We start from the raw sequence: 18,635 nt of genomic DNA, 5'->3' as shown, positions 1-18,635 counted from the left end.
GTTGTGAGTCAGGTAAGCAGTATATTAAAGCTTGAATTGAGCGCACTGGGGAGGGGTGGGGTACCACTAACTCATGAAATTGAAGTTCTCACCAGTACTTGAGACAGGTCTCTATAATGGAATTATGAACTCCTGTGAGAATATCGGTGTGTTCGGGAATTCATATTAAATCATCTTAGTTCAGCCCTACCAGCAAGGATGCCTTTTCTAGCTGATACCATCTAAAGTCATCCAACCTGACTACTCAGGCAGCAATATGTGACAGGATAGCGGCCTTATAGCAGTGTGTTATGTTTAGGGTTAAAAGCCCCCCACTTCTCACTGAATTTTGAAGTTGGTGGAGTGAAATTCTAGAGGGGCATCCCTGCCAAATGAACTTTGTGAAGACAGATTAAAAGTGATTAATAATATATACGGGGACAGCTACTAGGAAGCACCTAAAAGATAAGTCAGTTAAAAGATAAGTCAGTTTGGGGAGCATCATCATTTTGCCCTTCCATGAAATGTCTAAAGAAGACTATTTTGCAGTCAACCGTCTAAAATCGTGAAGAAGGGGCTCATAGATTTCAATAATGACGATCTTAGGATCATGGGATAGCCTATCGGTGGACCATTTAAAAGGGAAAGTCTTTCGAAGTGCCTTCAATCTAGGAGGTGACAGGCCCAGGGCAAATGCTTCCGTTTTTATTTAGTTAATCTTATAAAAGGATAATCTCCCAAACTCAGTTAGAAGGTCAAATAAAGCTGGTAGGGAGAGCTCTGGTTCTGAAATAAATACTGTCAAGTCATCTGCAAACAAAGCTAATTATGGAGAGTGTCATACAAAGTCAGGCCTTGGATGTTTATACTCTTCCTTATTTTACTGGAAAAGGGTTCAATAACTAAAACAAACAGGAGTGGTAAGAGGGGGCACCCCTGTCTAGTGCCGTTCCTAATGCCAAAAGATCTAGAGCAGAATCCATTACCTCTCACCCTGGAAGAGGGCACTGCTTACAATGCCATAAATGTGGTAATGAACTTATCAGGGGAATAAAAAAAGCAGAGCGTTTCTGTCATGTAATCCCACCGCACCCTGTCAAATGCTTTTTCCACGTCTAGTAACAGGGAAATCAGTGGGATCTCGAGTGACACTGCCTCAGAGAAAAGATTCAATAGCCACCTGGTGCTATGCAAACCCTGCCTACCAGGGGTGAAACCCACCTGATCAGGGTAGATGATCCAGGGAAGCACCCGGTTCAGCCTATTGGATAATATCTTACAATATATTTTCCCATCAATGTTTATTAGGGAGATTGGGCGATAACTCTCGCATAAACTAGGATCTTTGCCTTGTTTTATAAACAATAGTCACTTCCAAGTATTCCCTAGGGAAACTACCCAGCTCAAAACCAGAATAGGGCCGAGAATTGCAGAGAACATTTTGTAAAATAGGGCCCCATACCTGTCTGGGCCTGGTGCTTTATGTGGTTTAAGACTATTAATAGTGGTCACACAATCTCCTCAGTGGAAATGCTAGTAGTCAGAGAATCCAGCAGAGACTTGGGAGATGGAGGTTCAGCCAGCAAATCAGAAATCTTTGTTCTGGTGGAATAGCCGGCATGATCAGCCCCCTCTATCTGATATGTTCTAGTTATTTTAAATGTTTACTTAGTTAATTTAGAAGATAGTTTATAAATAGTTTTGTGAACTTTTGGAAAGAATGAAAGACTGGAGGATTGGTCCATGCAGCCAGTCTTGTGCTACACAATGAGCGTTAGGTGATTCTGAGGTGAAATATGAGTTTTAATGACAGTGGCCATAGTTTAGCACTGTACACAATGGTCCAAATGTATAAAGTAGTGATTAAAGGGACATTAAACACTTTGAGATGGTAATATAAAATGATAAATTGTATATATAAAACAGCTCTGCAATATACTTTCATTATTTATTTTGTCCTCTTTGCCTGTAATTCCATTCTGAAATTGTGAGCTTTTCAGTTCCTGTTAGAAATGGAAATGTAGAACTCTGATAAATCCAGCACAACCATTGGATGCACACTCTAGTGACCTATTTATAACTGTCTCTAATTGGCCACAGCTGAGAAGGTAACACAAGTTACAACATGGCAGCCCCCAGTGCTTTATACACACTAAAACTTTACACTAATTTTGTCACTTTTTAAACAACTAATGAAACTTTAAAAAATACATTTACATGTTACTCATGAACTAATCTTTTCTTTGAATGTATCATTCTATCTAGAATGTATTTAGTGTTTAATGTCCCTTTAAGTCGAATTCCTACGTGGAGAATATACTCATCAGGCCTCAAACAATTTTAATATAGATTTTTTAAAGAAAATAAACAATTTTAATCATATCTACTGGGATATAAAAGTCGTCAAATCAGTGCAGTGATATATCTGATGTTCTTAATGATGTCACCTGTCAAATATTTTGCAATTGGTACTAAAGTAAAGTCAGATACCTAAATGACAAGTTTTGCACTAAACCCGGAGTGTAAATAAAGCTAAAAATTTAGCGGTACCACACTTTCCATAGCTCTGCCAATGCATTCTTTTGTTGTGTGGTATGGTGCATTTAGCTCCATACCACACAAAATCCAAGTCCTAACTTGACGTGCTTGTGCACATTTTACCCCATAGACATCAATGGAGAACAAGTAATAGAAAAAAACTATCACCTGCAATTGCGGAATGGCGATCGCTGTAACGCAATTCCCATTGATGTCTATAGGGACAAGAACGTTATGTAAAAACCTAACAACCTAACATAAAACCCTAGTCTAAATACCCCTAATCCACCAACCCCTGACATCAATAAACATATTAACCCCTAATCCGCCGTCCACCCGCATCATCAACATTACAATAAACCTATTAACCTCAAATCCGCAGCCCACCTGCATTGCCAACAATACAATAAACTTATTAACCCCTAATTTGCTGCCCCCGCATCGTCAACACTACAATAAACCTATTAACCCCTAATCATCCGCCCCTGCATCACTAACATTACAATAAACCTATTAACCCCTAATCCGCTGCCCACCCACATCACTAACACCTGCATAAAACTACTTGACCCCTAATCCACCGTCCCCGCATCGCAAATACTCAACTAAACCTATTAACCCTTAAACCACCAAACACCCACATTGATACTACCTAAATAAACCTATTAACCCCTAAACCGTCAAACATCCACATCACGACTACCTAAATAAAGCTATTAATCCCTAAACCACCAAACACCCACATCGCCACTTCCTAAATAAACCTATTAACCCCTAAACCGCCAGCCCCCCCACATCAGGACAAACACAATTAAACTATTATCCCCTAAACCTAACACCCGTTAACTTTATTAACTACCTTCAAATAAATAAAATCTTACCTGTAAAATATATAAAAAAACAAAGCTTAAACTATAAGTAAACCTAACACAACTATTTTAACAAAATAAAATATATCAAAAATAAAAAACCTAAATTACAACATTACAAAATCCTAACACTACGCAAAAAAACAACAACTTAAGTGTCTAAAATTACGAAAAATAAAAAAAATATATAAGATTACAAAAAATAATAAATGAAATTATACAGAAAAAAAATTTAACCTAATCAAATTCCCCTACAAAAACAAAAAAGCCACCCCAAAATAAAATAAAATCAGTTCTTTTGCTGCCCTTTAAAAAAAAGAGCCCTAATCAAAAAAAAAGCAAACACCCCAAAAAAACAAACCAAAAAAAAAAACTAACAGTAACCCCCAAAAATGTACTCACTGTTCCTGAAGTCCGGACATCCATCTTCTTCCAGGCAGAGCAAAGTCTTCATCCAGGCAGATCCATCTTCATCCATCGAGGAACCATCTTCTATCTTCTTCACAGAGGTGCGAATCGGTCTTATGAAGAGCGGAGCGATCTTCTGACTGCGGAAGTCTTCAACGATGTGGAGGTTTTCTTCATACGATTGTCCACAGCACACTGAAGATTGAATGCAAGGTACCCCTTTTATATTAGGGTACCTTGCATTCCTATTGGCTGAAATTTTCAAATCAGCCATTTTTTTCATAATTTTGCACTGTTTTTTTTCCGTAAGGTTAGGATTTTTTAATTTTGTAATTTAGTTTTTTTCATTTTTAGTATATTTTTTTTTATAGTTATGTTAGGTCTATTTCTAGTTTAACCCCTTAATGACCAGCATCGTACCCTGGGCTTCTCTCTGCCGCAATCTCACTCAAAAGAGCGAGATCGTGCTATTTCTTCTATTTCTGGGACACTGCAGAAATAGACTTGCAGAGTTGTCGATGCATCGCACAGCAGTGGTGCCGATCGTTGGTGGGTGGGAGGCACAGCAGGGAGGCGGGTGGGCAGCTCATCACCGGTGCCTCTTCTTGATCCAATCCGTGATTGTGCACAGAGGTGGGAGCAGGGCTCAGGAGCACGTGCGCGTGCGTGCAATCTCAAAAGTTGCAATCTTCCAAAGGAGGGAGAAGGGAAAGGGAAACATTTTTTGGAAAGGGATCCAGGAGGGGGAAAGGTATTGAGGGGGGAAGCTACACTACAGAAAATAGGGGAGGTTTATTTTAAAAAAGGGGCTAAATTGTTAGTAAACAGCTGCCAGTACCTAAGATGGCAACCAATAGGTCGAGGGGGGAGGCTTAGAGAGCTGTTTGGGGGGGATCAGGGAGGTTGGGGGTAATGGGGGATCCTACACTTAATATTAAAAAAACAACTTAATATTAAAACTTAAAATAAAAAAAACACCCTTATTTTTATACTGGCAGACTTTCTGCCATTACTTAAGATGGCGGTGACAATTGTGAGGTGGGGGAGGGAAGAGAGCTGTTTTGAGAGGGGTCAGGGAGGGGTCAGGGGGGGGTGTTTGTCAGGTGGGAGGCTGATCTCTACACTAAAGCTAAAATTAAACCTACAAGCTACCTAATTAACCCCTTCACTGCTGGGCATAATACAAGTGTGGTGCACAGCGGCAATTAGCGGCCTTCTAATTACCAAAAATCAGTACCAAAACCATATATGTCTGCTATTTCTGAACAAAAGAGATCCCAGAGAAGCATTTACAACCATTTGTGCCATAATTGCACAAACTGATTGTAAATTATTTCAGTGAGAAACCTAAAGTTTGTGAAAAAGTTAATGATTTTTTTTATTTGATCGCATTTGGCGGTAATATAGTGGCATGAAATATACCAAAATGGGCCTAGATCAATACTTTAGGTTGCCTACTACACTACATTAAAGCTAAAATTAACCCTACAAGCTCCCTACAGCTACCACATCAACCCCTTCACTGCTGAGCATAATACAAAGTGTGGTGCGCAGCGGCATTTAGCGGCCTTCCAATTACCAAAAAGTAATGCCAAAGACATAAAAGTCTGCTATTTCTGAACAAAGGGGATCCCAGAAAAGCATTTACAACTATTTTTGCCATAATAGCACAAGCTGTTTGTAAGTAATTTCAGTGAGAAACATGAAGTTTGTGAAAAAGTTAGTGAAAAAGTGATCGCATTTGGCGGTAAAATGGTGGCATGAAATATACCAAAATGGGCCTAGAGGTTGTCTGCTAAAAAAAAAAATATATACATGTCAAGGGATATTCAGGGATTCCTGACAGATATCACTGTTACAATGTAACTATAGCTAATTTTGAAGAAAAAAATGGTTTGGAAATAGCAAAGTGCTACTTGTACTTATTGCCCTATAACTTGCAAACAAAGCAAAGAACATGTAAACATTGGTTATTTCTGAACTCAGGACAAAATTTAGAAACTATTTAGCATGGGTGTTTTTTGGTGGTTGTAGATGTGTAACAGTAACAGATTTTTGGGGTTAAAGTTAGAAAAAGTGTTTTTTTTTTTCAATTTTTTCATCATATTTTATAATTTTTTATAGTAAATTATAAGATATGATGAAAATAATGATATCTTTAGAAAGTCCATTTAATGATGAGAAAAACAGTATATAATATGTGTGGGTACAGTAAATGAGTAAGAGGAAAATTACAGCTAAACACAAACACTGCAGAAATGTAAAAATAGCCCTGGTCCTTTAGGGTAAGAAATTGAAAAATGGCCTGGTCCTTAAGGGGTTAAGCTTAGTTTTTTTTTAATTTCACATATAAGTTTTTATTTATTTGAATGTAGTTATATTGTAACTTTAATTTAAAGTCAGGGGGTGTTATGTTTAGTGGTTAACAGTTTAATTTAGGTAGTCGCGATGTAGGTGTTTGGCGGTTTAGGGGTTAATAGGTTTAGGTTAGTATTTGTGATGCGGGTTGGCGGTGATGTTAGCGATGTGGGGGGTCGACAGTTTAGGGGTTATTAGCTTTATTTAGTGTTGGCGATGCAGTGGGCAGCGGATTAGGGGTTAATAATTCATTTTAGTGTTAGTGATGTGAGTGGGGTAATAGGTTTATTATAGTAATACGGGTGAGCTGACTATTCCACTTGCAAAGGCTAATTTTTCAGCGGTATAGCCATACCACAACACTTCTAGGTCAGAGTGAGGTATATAAAAAAAAACAGCATAATTTGTACAGTTAGCAGAGCCATTGTTTCACTCTTTTCTATTTCTTTTAAATATTTTTATTTACAATAACCACCAGTTATCCAGAATTTGTTAAAGGGACATAAAAACCCAAACATTTTCTTTTATGATTCAGATAGAGCATGCAATTTTAAACAACTTTATTTCTATTATCACATTGAAATGCTGGCACGTAGGTTCAGAAACATGCACATGTCTAGAGCACTATACGGCAGCACTATTTCCTGCTATGTAGTGCTCCAGAAACCTACCTAGGTATCTCCTCAATTCAACAAAGAATACCATAAGAACAAATCACATTTTATAGTATAAGTAAATTGGAAACTTTTTGTTCTGTCTTAAACACATAAGAAAAAATGTTGGGTTTCATATCCCTTTAACCCCTTAACGACGCATGTCGTACAGGGTACGTCACACACAAACTGGTCTTTAAAGACCAGCGACATACCCTGTACGTCGTTAAGGGTTTCAAGAGGCTGGAAGCGATCATGATTGCTTCCAGCCGCTTTCAAGGTATTGCAGTGATGCCTCGATATTGAGGCATCACTGCAATACCTTTTTTGGCACACCGATGCACACTCTGTGGCCCTCTCTGCATTGGCCAGCTATGGTGCTGATCGTTGGTGGGTGGGAGCCATTTCAGGGAGGCGGGTGGGTGACCCATCGCTGGGGAACTTCCAACTGGCCAGCAGATATGTCGGGTGCGCGCGTGGGAGGTGAGGGGCGGGTGAGCGTGCGGTGAGCGTGCGTGCATGCGCACCCGCAATCTAGCACAGAACCATTAAACATTTGAAAGTGCTGGGCAGTGGGAGAGATGGTGGTGGGTGGCAGAGGAGGAGGGGGGTTACTATCAAAAAGCGATCTGGGAGGGGGAGGGGGGAGGGTATGGAGGGGAGCAGCTACACTACAGAAGAAGTGAGGGTTTTTTTTATAAAAAAAAATACATTTTATTGCAAAGTGGGTACTGGCAGCTATCTGCCAGTACCCATAATGGTGGGAAATAGTTAGTGGGGGGAGGGTTAGAAAGCTCTTTGGTGGGGATCAGGGAGTTTGGGGGCTAAGGGGGGATCCTACACAGCAGAATATGATTTTTTTTTTTTTTTAAACTAAATAATAAAAAAGAAAATTTATTTTAGTACTGGCAGACTTTCTGCCAGTACTTAAGATGGCGGGGACAATTGTGGGGTGGGGGAGGGAAGAGAGCTGTTTGGGAGGGATCAGGGGTGATGTGTCAGGTGGGAGGCTGATCTCTACATTAAAGCTAAAATTAACCCTGCAAGCTCCCTACAAGCTACCTAATTTACCCCGTCACTGCTGGGCATAATACAAGTGTGGTGCGCAGCGGCATTTAGCGGCCTTCTAATTACCAAAAAGTAATGCCAAAGCCATATATGTCTGCTATTTCTGAACAAAAGGGATCCCAGAGAAGCATTTACAACCATGTGTGCTATAATTGCACAAGCTGTTTGTAAATAATTTCAGTGAGAAACCCAAAGTTAGTGAAAAAGTGAACAATTTTTTTTATTTGATCGCATTTGGCGGTGAAATGGTGGCATGAAATATATCAAAATGGGACTAGATCAATACTTTGGGTTGTCTACTACACAACCCTAAAGCTAAAATTAACCCTAGAACTTGAAGCTCCCTAATTAATCCCTTCACTGCTGGGCATAATACACGTGTGGTGTGCAGTGGCATTTAGCGGCCTTCTAATTACCAAAAAGAAACGCCAAAGCCATATAAGTCTGCTATCTCTGAACAAAGGGGATCCCTGAGAAACATTTAAAACCATTTGTGCCATAATTGCACAAATTGTTTGTAAATAATTTCAGTGAGAAACCTAAAGTTTGTGAAATAATTTGTGAAAAAGTGAACAATATTTTTTATTTGATCGCATTTGGAGGTGAAATGGTGGCATGAAATATACCAAAATTGGCCTAGATCAATACTTTGGGATGTCTTCTAAAAATATATATATATATACATGTCAAGGGATATTCAGGGATACCTAAAAGATATCAATGTCCCAATGTAACTAGCGCATATTTTGAAAAAAAAAAGTGGTTTGGAAATAGCAAAGTGCTACTTATATTTATGGCCCTATCACTTGCAAAAAAAGCAAAGAACATGTAAACATTTTGTATTTCTAAACTCAGGACAAAATTTAGAAACTATTTAGCATGGGTGTTTTTTGGTGGTTGTAGATGTGTAACAGATTTTGAGGGTCAAAGTTAGAAAAAGTGTTTTTTTTTCCAATTTTTCCTCATATTTTATATTTTATTTTTTTTTAGTAAATGATAAGATATGATTAAAGTAATGGTATCTTTTGAAAGTCCATTTAATGGCGAGAAAAACAGTATATAATATGTGTGGGTACAGTAAATGAGTAAGAGGAAAATTACAGCTAAACACAAACACTGCAGAAATGTAAAAATAGCCCTGGTCCTTGAGGGAAAGAAATTGAAAAATGGCCTTGTCCTTAAGGGGTTAAAATAAATAAAAAAGTAAAAAAAAAATTAATTAAAAATTGAGATCAAATGGCAAAGGACACTTTTGGATAACAGTCAAAGAAATTGTGAGAACTACAAGTTTTTTGATATAGGCTGCATCCCTCCCACGACTTTCATGGCACACTTTAAACTGAAACTCACACCCCACTACCTTCCCCCTTCATCATTTCACCCACACATAATTACTACTCCTATAGATACATTTCACATCAACAGTCAACCTGTAATTAAAAGAGCCAATGCAATTATAGCAAGTGACATCAATTGATCTCTTGTAATGTATGATTATAATGTCTAAACATATATCAATTATTCTATTAATTTCACATATCTTACCTTTAATATGCATTCTATGTCATATGTCAGTTCTTACTGATCTGTCCTGTGACATATTCTCTTTCTCTTGTTTTCTTCCTTCAGTTTTATCACAAACCTTTAGATTAAAAGTTTGTAGTACACTTTTTATAAAGGTGTAGCTACTAGGGCAGGACCCTATTGCCATTTTTTGTGTTAAGTTAAATGTATTAATGTCATATATTGTTATGCATCAGTGGCTTATTTAGGTTTTGTGCTGCCCTAGGTATTTCAAATTTTGCTTCCCTTGCCCCAGGTTTCAAGTCTTTATTGTCCATAATGTTTTTTTGGTGAGGGTGTAACATGACTTTTTTATGGTATTTCCCAAGTAAATGTTCATGTTCAAGTGCACGTGTGTATATGTGTGTGTAGTGAGTGTATTTGTGCAGTGCAGTGTGTGTGTGTAGTGAGACTCAAAAAGTGCTGCCCCGCTTTTTGCAAGCGTTGGGTTTGTGTGAGCATGATAACTTTTAACTTTCAACTCGTAAAACCAGCGCAACGCAAAAAGACCAATATTTTGAACATATGGTTGAATACCTTTGAGTCATCTGTTTAAAAGGATATTAAACACTGAATACATTTTATAAGCATAGTATTGAGGTTATTCCCATCTTCCCTCTACTCATGGGTGCCGCCATGTTGAAATCTATGTGCAGTAACTATCCTACAAATACCTGCAGTGAAGCATAGGTTCTATAATCTAGTCCTTAATGTTTAGTGTTTTACTTTAAATATCTTAGCTCATATTTGTTAAATACATTTTGCATAATGTTCATTAGAGCCAGTTGCCATATGCTTCCTCTTTTTATTTATACTGTTTTCTTGCTTAAACGCACCTCCCATGACTGCCAGGGCCTCCGTTGGGTCCAGAAATCACAAAGGAGGGCGGATGAACTGATACACCTCAAACTTGTGTAGGACAACTTGTTATATTATTAAATTAAGGCAAACCAGCAAACAACAGGAAATGCTTAGGTAGACATAGTAACATGTTCTGTGTTAGAGCCCGAAGAGCCAACTTGCATGGAGATAATAGTCAGGGAAAAAGAATGAAAAAAAAAAGGAATTTGGTAATAGGTAAACAGGAGGAAGGTCTTCAAGGGATGGAAACAATTCCCCAACTACTCACTACAACCTCCCCCCTCTACATGTACTAGACCTTTGGAACTCTTCCCACGGGGCCCAGTTTAAGCTATACAAGTCTGAAAGTCCCTCCACTCTTAGGGAATATTCTCCATTCTTTGGATATAGATAAGTATATTTAGAACCTTTGGTAAAGTGATGTGGGTTTCCCTTGCCCACTTCCTGGCAATTGCTCATTTAGTAGCTACAAGGATGGAGACACATAGGGCCCTAACTGTTTTCTGTAAGCCTTGCAATACTAGGTGGAAGAGGGCAATATCACTTGTCAAATGTTGCACTACTTTTAATTGAAGTAGAAAGTGTGCAACCTGGGACCATAATGAACCCAACTTACAGCAGTCCCACCATATACAGGGAGTGCAGAATTATTAGGCAAATTAGTATTTTGACCACATCATCCTCTTTATGCATGTTGTCTTACTCCAAGCTGTATAGGCTCGAAAGCCTACTACCAATTAAGCATATTAGGTGATGTGCATCTCTGTAATGAGAAGGGGTGTGGTCTAATGACATCAACACCCTATATCAGGTGTGCATAATTATTAGGCAACTTCCTTTCCTTTGGCAAAATGGGTCAAAAGAAGGACTTGACAGGCTCAGAAAAGTCAAAAATAGTGAGATATCTTGCAGAGGGATGCAGCACTCTTAAAATTGCAAAGCTTCTGAAGCGTGATCATCGAACAATCAAGCGTTTCATTCAAAATAGTCAACAGGGTCGCAAGAAGCGTGTGGAAAAACCAAGGCGCAAAATAACTGCCCATGAACTGAGAAAAGTCAAGCGTGCAGCTGCCAAGATGCCACTTGCCACCAGGCCATATTTCAGAGCTGCAACATCACTGGAGTGCCCAAAAGCACAAGGTGTGCAATACTCAGAGACATGGCCAAGGTAAGAAAGGCTGAAAGACAACCACCACTGAACAAGACACACAAGCTGAAACGTCAAGACTGGGCCAAGAAATATCTCAAGACTGATTTTTCTAAGGTTTTACGGACTGATGAAATGAGAGTGAGTCTTGATGGGCCAGATGGATGGGCCCGTGGCTGGATTGGTAAAGGGCAGAGAGCTCCAGTCCGACTCAGACGCCAGCAAGGTGGAGGTGGAGTACTGGTTTGGGTTGGTATCATCAAAGATGAGCTTGTGGGGCCTTTTCGGGTTGAGGATGGAGTCAAGCTCAACTCCCAGTCCTACTGCCAGTTTCTGGAAGACACCTTCTTCAAGCAGTGGTACAGGAAGAAGTCTGCATCCTTCAAGAAAAACATGATTTTCATGCAGGACAATGCTCCATCACACGCGTCCAAGTACTCCACAGCGTGGCTGGCAAGAAAGGGTATAAAAGAAGAAAATCTAATGACATGGCCTCCTTGTTCACCTGATCTGAACCCCATTGAAAACCTGTGGTCCATCATCAAATGTGAGATTTACAAGGAGGGAAAACAGTACACCTCTCTGAACAGTGTCTGGGAGGCTGTGGTTGCTGCTGCATGCAATGTTGATGGTGAACAGATCAAAACACTGACAGAATCCATGGATGGCAGGCTTTTGAGTGTCCTTGCAAAGAAAGGTGGCTATATTGGTCACTGATTTGTTTTTGTTTTGTTTTTGAATGTCAGAAATGTATATTTGTGAATGTTGAGATGTTATATTGGTTTCACTGGTAAAAATAAATTATTGAAATGGGTATATATTTGTTTTTTGTTAAGTTGCCTAATAATTATGCACAGTAATAGTCACCTGCACACACAGATATCCCCCTAAAATAGCTATAACTAAAAACAAACTAAAAACTACTTCCAAAACTATTCAGCTTTGATATTAATGAGTTTTTTGGGTTTATTGAGAACATGGTTGTTGTTCAATAATAAAATTAATCCTCAAAAATACAACTTGCCTAATAATTCTGCACTCCCTGTATGTAACTGGGTGCCTCTCTGCTCACATCCCCTCCAACAGCTAGCCTGTCGCAGTGGAAAGATTGGATGCAGCCTAGTCGGGATCATATGCCGTCTAAGCAATATTTTAATGTACTGTTCATACAGGTTAGAACAGTAAACCCCAAGTTTCGTATCATGGATAGCCCTTTGCCAGACCACATCCCGATGCACTATTCCCAGGTATCTCGCCCAGTCCCTTGTGACATAAGTCGGTGTGAATAGAAGGGAATTGAGTATGATTTTGTAATGAAAAGACAGAGATGCCCAAGGATTTGCCTGTGATCCATCTCCGTTCCCACTGTGTTAATGTGTGGGAGCCAGTTTTGGTGAACCCCCAAGATATAAGCAATGAAGTTAATCTGAGGTACTCAAAACTGCCTATTAAAGTCAATTTCTGGGAAATCATTGGGGGAATTTGTCTCCACTATATAAATCTGATACCTGCTTGACCCCTAATGCAGTGATTTGCAACCTTTTTTTTGCTGTGGCACATTTTTTTACATTAAAAAATCCTATGGCACACCACCTTCCCGAAATTTTACAAAATCACACATTGTAGCCTAATACAGGATATATATATATATATATATATATATATATATATATATATATATATATATATATATAAATATATATATATATATATATATATATATATATATATATATATATATATATATATACCCACTGTACTGTGCTGCCATGCCTCCTACAAACTATACATGACATATTGACATTCATTCACAAACAATCATAATGATTGTCTGTGAATGAATGTCAATGTCATGGTTGTAAATGATGCCTGATGAGCCTGTCACATACATCCCAATATTTCAAAATTTGAAAGAGGGACACCCCCACACTGTTGTCAGTCTGCCGCGGCACACCTGAGGAACTCTCACGGCACACTAGTGTGCCACGGCACACTGGTTGAAAACACTGCCCTAATGAACCCCTATGGGTTGGGTTGTGTGTCAGGTAAGCATTATAGTAAAGCTTTAACTGAGTGCACTGGGGAGGGGTGGAGTGCCACTAACTCATTAGAGTGAAGTTCTCAACAGTTTTTGGGACAGGTCATATAATGAAATTATCTACCCCTTTAAAAACATCAGCGTTTTCGTGAATCCATAATAAATCGTCTAAGATCAGCCCTGCCGGCAAGGATGCATGTTCCAGCTGATACCAGCTAGAGACATCTGATCTGACTGTTCAGGCAGCAATATGTGACAGCATACTGGCCTTATAATAGTACGTTATGTTTGGGGCTGAAAGCCCCCCACTTCTCACTGGCTTTTGAAGTTGGTGGAGTGGAATTCTAGGGGGGTGTCCCTGCCAAATGAACTTTTCGAAGATAGATTGAAAGTGATTAATAAGATAGACAGGGACAACTAGTGGGAGGCACCTAATAAGATAAGTCAGTTTGGGAAGCAACATCATTTTCAAAGTTATCACAAGTTATGCCCATCCATGAAACTTCTTAAGAAGACCATTTTGCGGTCAACTGTCAAAAATTGTGAAGAAGAGTCTCATAGTTTTCAGTAATGAGGATCTTGGGATCATGGGATAGCACAACTCCTAGGTGTTTCAGCCTATCGGTGGACCATTTCAAAGGGAAAGTCTTCCGAAGGGTGGTGACAGGCCCAGAGCAAACGCTTCCGCCTTTGCCATAGGCATTTACATTTTTTTAGATGCTGCTCATATTTGTGTGTGTGTGTGTTTTCCCCCTAAACTCTATAGTAGAAAAAAGGGGTTATAGTTATGTAACTTTGATCTGCACATAGGGGCTCCTATGGGCTTACTACTGTGATCATCTGGCTATTAAAACATATATAGGGAATTTATTTTATTAAGAGAGTAAACTTTTTACACGGACGGGTTAGCGCACATATAACAAGGTGAAAGTAAAATGTTAGCCCGCTAACCTCAGGACTTCGGATATCACGACCACGTTAACTCTCATAGATTTCAATGTGAAGAACGTTAACGTATAGTATTTATATTAAAAGCTCAATAAAACACATTAAAATTATCAAAATTTATTAAAAATAATAATGTTTCAAGGTATTAAGTGGGAAAGGGCTCAAAAGTGTATATATATTTATATATATATATATATATATATATATATATATATATGCATACAGTATGTATATATATATATATATATATATGTATTTATATATGTGTGTATGTGTATAAATATGTACATACATGTGTATATATGTATGTATATACATATTTGCACATATAAAATACATAAATATATATATATATATATATATATAATCACATATTTAGACATATATATATATATTTTTATATATATAATATATATTTATATTCATTCATTATAGCCCTTTTCAGTCAAATACAATTTATATGTTTGTATTAGAAACTGTGTACATGATTTTTTTCTACCTTAATTCTGATTGACATAGAATTCTATCAGCCAATCGGAATCTAAGGGATGCCATCTTGGATGACGTCACTTAAAGGTACCTTCGTTCTGTTTTATTCGCCAGATGAAGAGGATGCTCCGCGTCGGATGTCTTGAAGATGGACCCGCTCCGCGCCGGATGGATGAAGATAGAAGATGCCGTCTGGATGAAGACTTCTACCCATCTGTAGGACCACTTCTGCCCGGCTTGGATGAACACTTCTACCCATCTGGAGGACCACTTTGCCCGGCTTGGATGAAGACGTCTCTCGGTAAGTCAATCTTCAGGGGGTTAGTGTTAGTTTTTTTTAAGGGTGTATTGGGTGGGTTTTATTTTTTAGATTAGGGTTTGGGCGGCAAAAGAGCTAACTGTCCTTTTAAGGACAATGCCCATCCAATTGCTCTTTTCAGGGCAATGGGGAGCTTAGGTTTTTTTAGATAGTATTTTATTTGAAGGGTTGGTTGTGTGGGTGTTGGGTTTTACTGTTGGGGGGGTTGTTTGTATTTTTTTACAGGTAAAAGAGCTGATTACTTTGGGGCAATGCCCTGAAAAAGGCCCTTTTAAGGGCTATTGGTAGTTTAGTTTAGGCTAGGGTTTTTTTTATTTTGGGGAGGCTTTTTTTATTTTAAAAGGGCTATTAGATTAGGTGTAATTAGTTTAATTTTCTGTAATTTAGTGTTTGTTTGTTTTTTTGTACTTTAAATACAATTAAATAAATTAAATTAAATTAGATAATGTAGGGAATTTATTTAATTGTAGTGTAGTGTTAGGTGTTAGTGTAACTTAGGTTAGGTTTTATTTTACAGGTAAATTTGTATTTATTTTAGCTAGGTAGTTATTAAATAGTTAATAAATATTTAATAACTATTCTACCTAGTTAAAATAAACACAAACTTGCCTTTAAAATAAAAATAAATCCTAAAATGGCTACAATGTAACTATTAGTTATATTGTAGCTATCTTAGGGTTTATTTTATAGGTAAGTATTTAGTTTTAAATAGGAATAATTTAGTTAATGATAGGAATATTTATTTAGATTTATTCAAATTATATTTAAGTTAAGGGGTGTTAGGTTTAGGGTTAGACTTAGGTTAGGGGTTAATAACTTTATTATAGTGGCGGCTTTATTATAGTTGGCTCTCCCCGTTGATTCCTATGAGGAAATCATGCACGAGCACGTTACACAAGCTCACCGCTGACTTAAGCAGCGCTGGTATTGGAGTGCGGTAATGAGCAAAATTTTGCTCAACGCTCAGTTCTTGTCTTTTAATGACGGGTTTCTGAAAACTCGTAATACCAGTGCTGCATGTAAGTGAGCGGTGAGACAAAACTGCTCGTTAGCACCGCACAGCCTCTAACGCAAAACTCGTAATCTAGGTGTATGTTTTTATTTTCCAGTTATCATAGATCATTTAGAGATATTACTATTTTTCTGCTTGATACATACCTATTCTCATCTGTCTGACTTTAATATATGTTTTGTAAGTTGTATTTCATTTAAAAACAACAATATAAAAATGTGGGCAGTGGACAAGAAGCGTCTGCGGCCTGCTTTCAGGTCGACAGGTTCCTGCTATTTGATAAATGGAGTTAACAGGGATTATATTTTAAGGTCATATAGGCTAAATGTTACTAAAATACAGATGGATTTAAAAAGTTATACTTCCTATGTAGTCCCTAAACAAATATGCATAATAAGAATGCTATTTAGCACAAAATACTACACAGAAACATGAATTAAATTAAAAAGACACATTGAGGGGGCGTGGTCTAGAGGCTGACAGGATCAGTCGCATATTCAGAGGCTCTTAACATATTATTTATAACAAGCTGATTTTACCATCCTCGGACTATCACTAAGCTGAATTTCCGTAGCAAGTTATCGGTACTTGGTTCTGAGGGCTTGAATGGTAATTTGCAAAGGCTGGAAGCCGGAAGCTGGATTGTTTGTACTCTCAGGAGGAGGCCTACCAAAAATTTACAACGAACCCCCCCCCCCCCCCGCTACAACCTCACCATGGAGGGATACTACTCAAGGCTTTTTAGACTACTGTCAGAGCTGGAGAACAAAGTCGAACAGAGCTTTAAGGATCTCACAGAAATTGTCCAAAATGGTGGTACAGAGGAAGGCTCAGAAAATCAAAGTATTCAGGTGGCCATTTCAGCTGTGCAGATAGCAGAATATCCGGATACTAATCTTACTGTAGTGTCACTTCTTGAGACCTCACACTCGATCTTGTCTAGGTCAGGGCAAAATTCTTTTAACGCTACTACAGAGGAACTTACCAGGCACGATTTGCTTACACCAAATGCCAAGGCGACTTATAGCGGACAGTTACAGTTGATCCACTCTGCACACATGGCTCTAGGTTGCGGGAGTGTGGCCAGCTCCCGCGGTTGGGCTCCGATGCATGATCACAAATATCATCCACCTGAGGGAAATATTAAGAAGGAGTGGAGAACATGGTTGTTTCTGGTCGCCTTGAAACCCTTACCTTTCTACATTCTCACTTAAGACTGGGATCTCTGTCGCAACATGTTAAACTGGATCCGCTTAGGCGTAGGTTAGGGGGGAAGCTTTAGCATTCTCACTATAGCAGTTAAGAGGTACATTAGAACAGTAAGAAATAATCCTAACTTTCCATAATATCTCTCATAAGCAACGTTTAAGGAAACCCTACTAACAGTGACTATCTAAAATCAAAACAAAAAACTTGATTCACCTTTATAATGTTCTATAATGTTTGACATCATTATGGTATAATGTTCATGTCTGTTAGTTAACTGTTTGCATTTTGGATTATTGTATATCTGAGCGGGTATATCAACATTTATGTGAAATTGTGAAATGTCTAATAACCCCTGTACAGTTTATAATACAAATATAGCTTAATTTCCTGAAGTTGCTCAATAGTAGGCTACATATGTCTGCCAGGAAATTGGGATTATTACAACCTTAGGACACCCACTTGAGCTGAGTAGAAAGTCACAGTTTATAACAGGTCCTATGGGTGTTTGTTTCTTTCTCACCTCATATTATGTTATGCAGTTACTGCCCACTATGTTTTTCAATTACATTTTTGTTTTATCCTCTCTGTATCAAATATTATACCAGGTTCAATGCATTATCTGCAGGTTCTTTAATATATTAGGTTTTGCTGGATATTCAGGATAAGATGGATGGGTAATGTACAGTCGGTTTAAAATAGGTGGTTACTTATATATTTACATCCATCAAAATATTATAGGCACAATATAACACTAATGACAAGCATGAAGCAATGGTGTATGTTGCAGTTTAATTAGTCTCTGGCATATGCTTTGGATATCCTCTTTATTTATTTACAGGATCTTCATCAGTTTACCCGAAAGCACTAGTGTACACTGCGTCTCCATCCAGACAGCTCATTGCCCCTGTTAAGTTAGGCATGTCTATAAAGATATTGTCCAGTGTCTTTTGTAATAGTAGTGTCCCTCCCATAAGCAGATATTTTTATTTTATTTTATTAATAGGTTATTGTACTTTAGATTACCTCCATTTATGCTAGATATTACGCAAGGGCCCAAAAGTGGTTCACCAATAGGATAGGAGGTCCATATAGATGTAGTTACCACTTCTTTTCCTATCTAGCTATTTTTTAATTGTATATTTAATCTGTGGAAGTGGGAATATTTCATTCCCAGTA

This window comes from Bombina bombina, chromosome 3, assembly GCF_027579735.1.
Source record: "Bombina bombina isolate aBomBom1 chromosome 3, aBomBom1.pri, whole genome shotgun sequence".
In the NCBI taxonomy this organism is placed as follows: Eukaryota; Metazoa; Chordata; class Amphibia; order Anura; family Bombinatoridae; genus Bombina; species Bombina bombina.
This window is presented reverse-complemented; position numbering follows the sequence as displayed.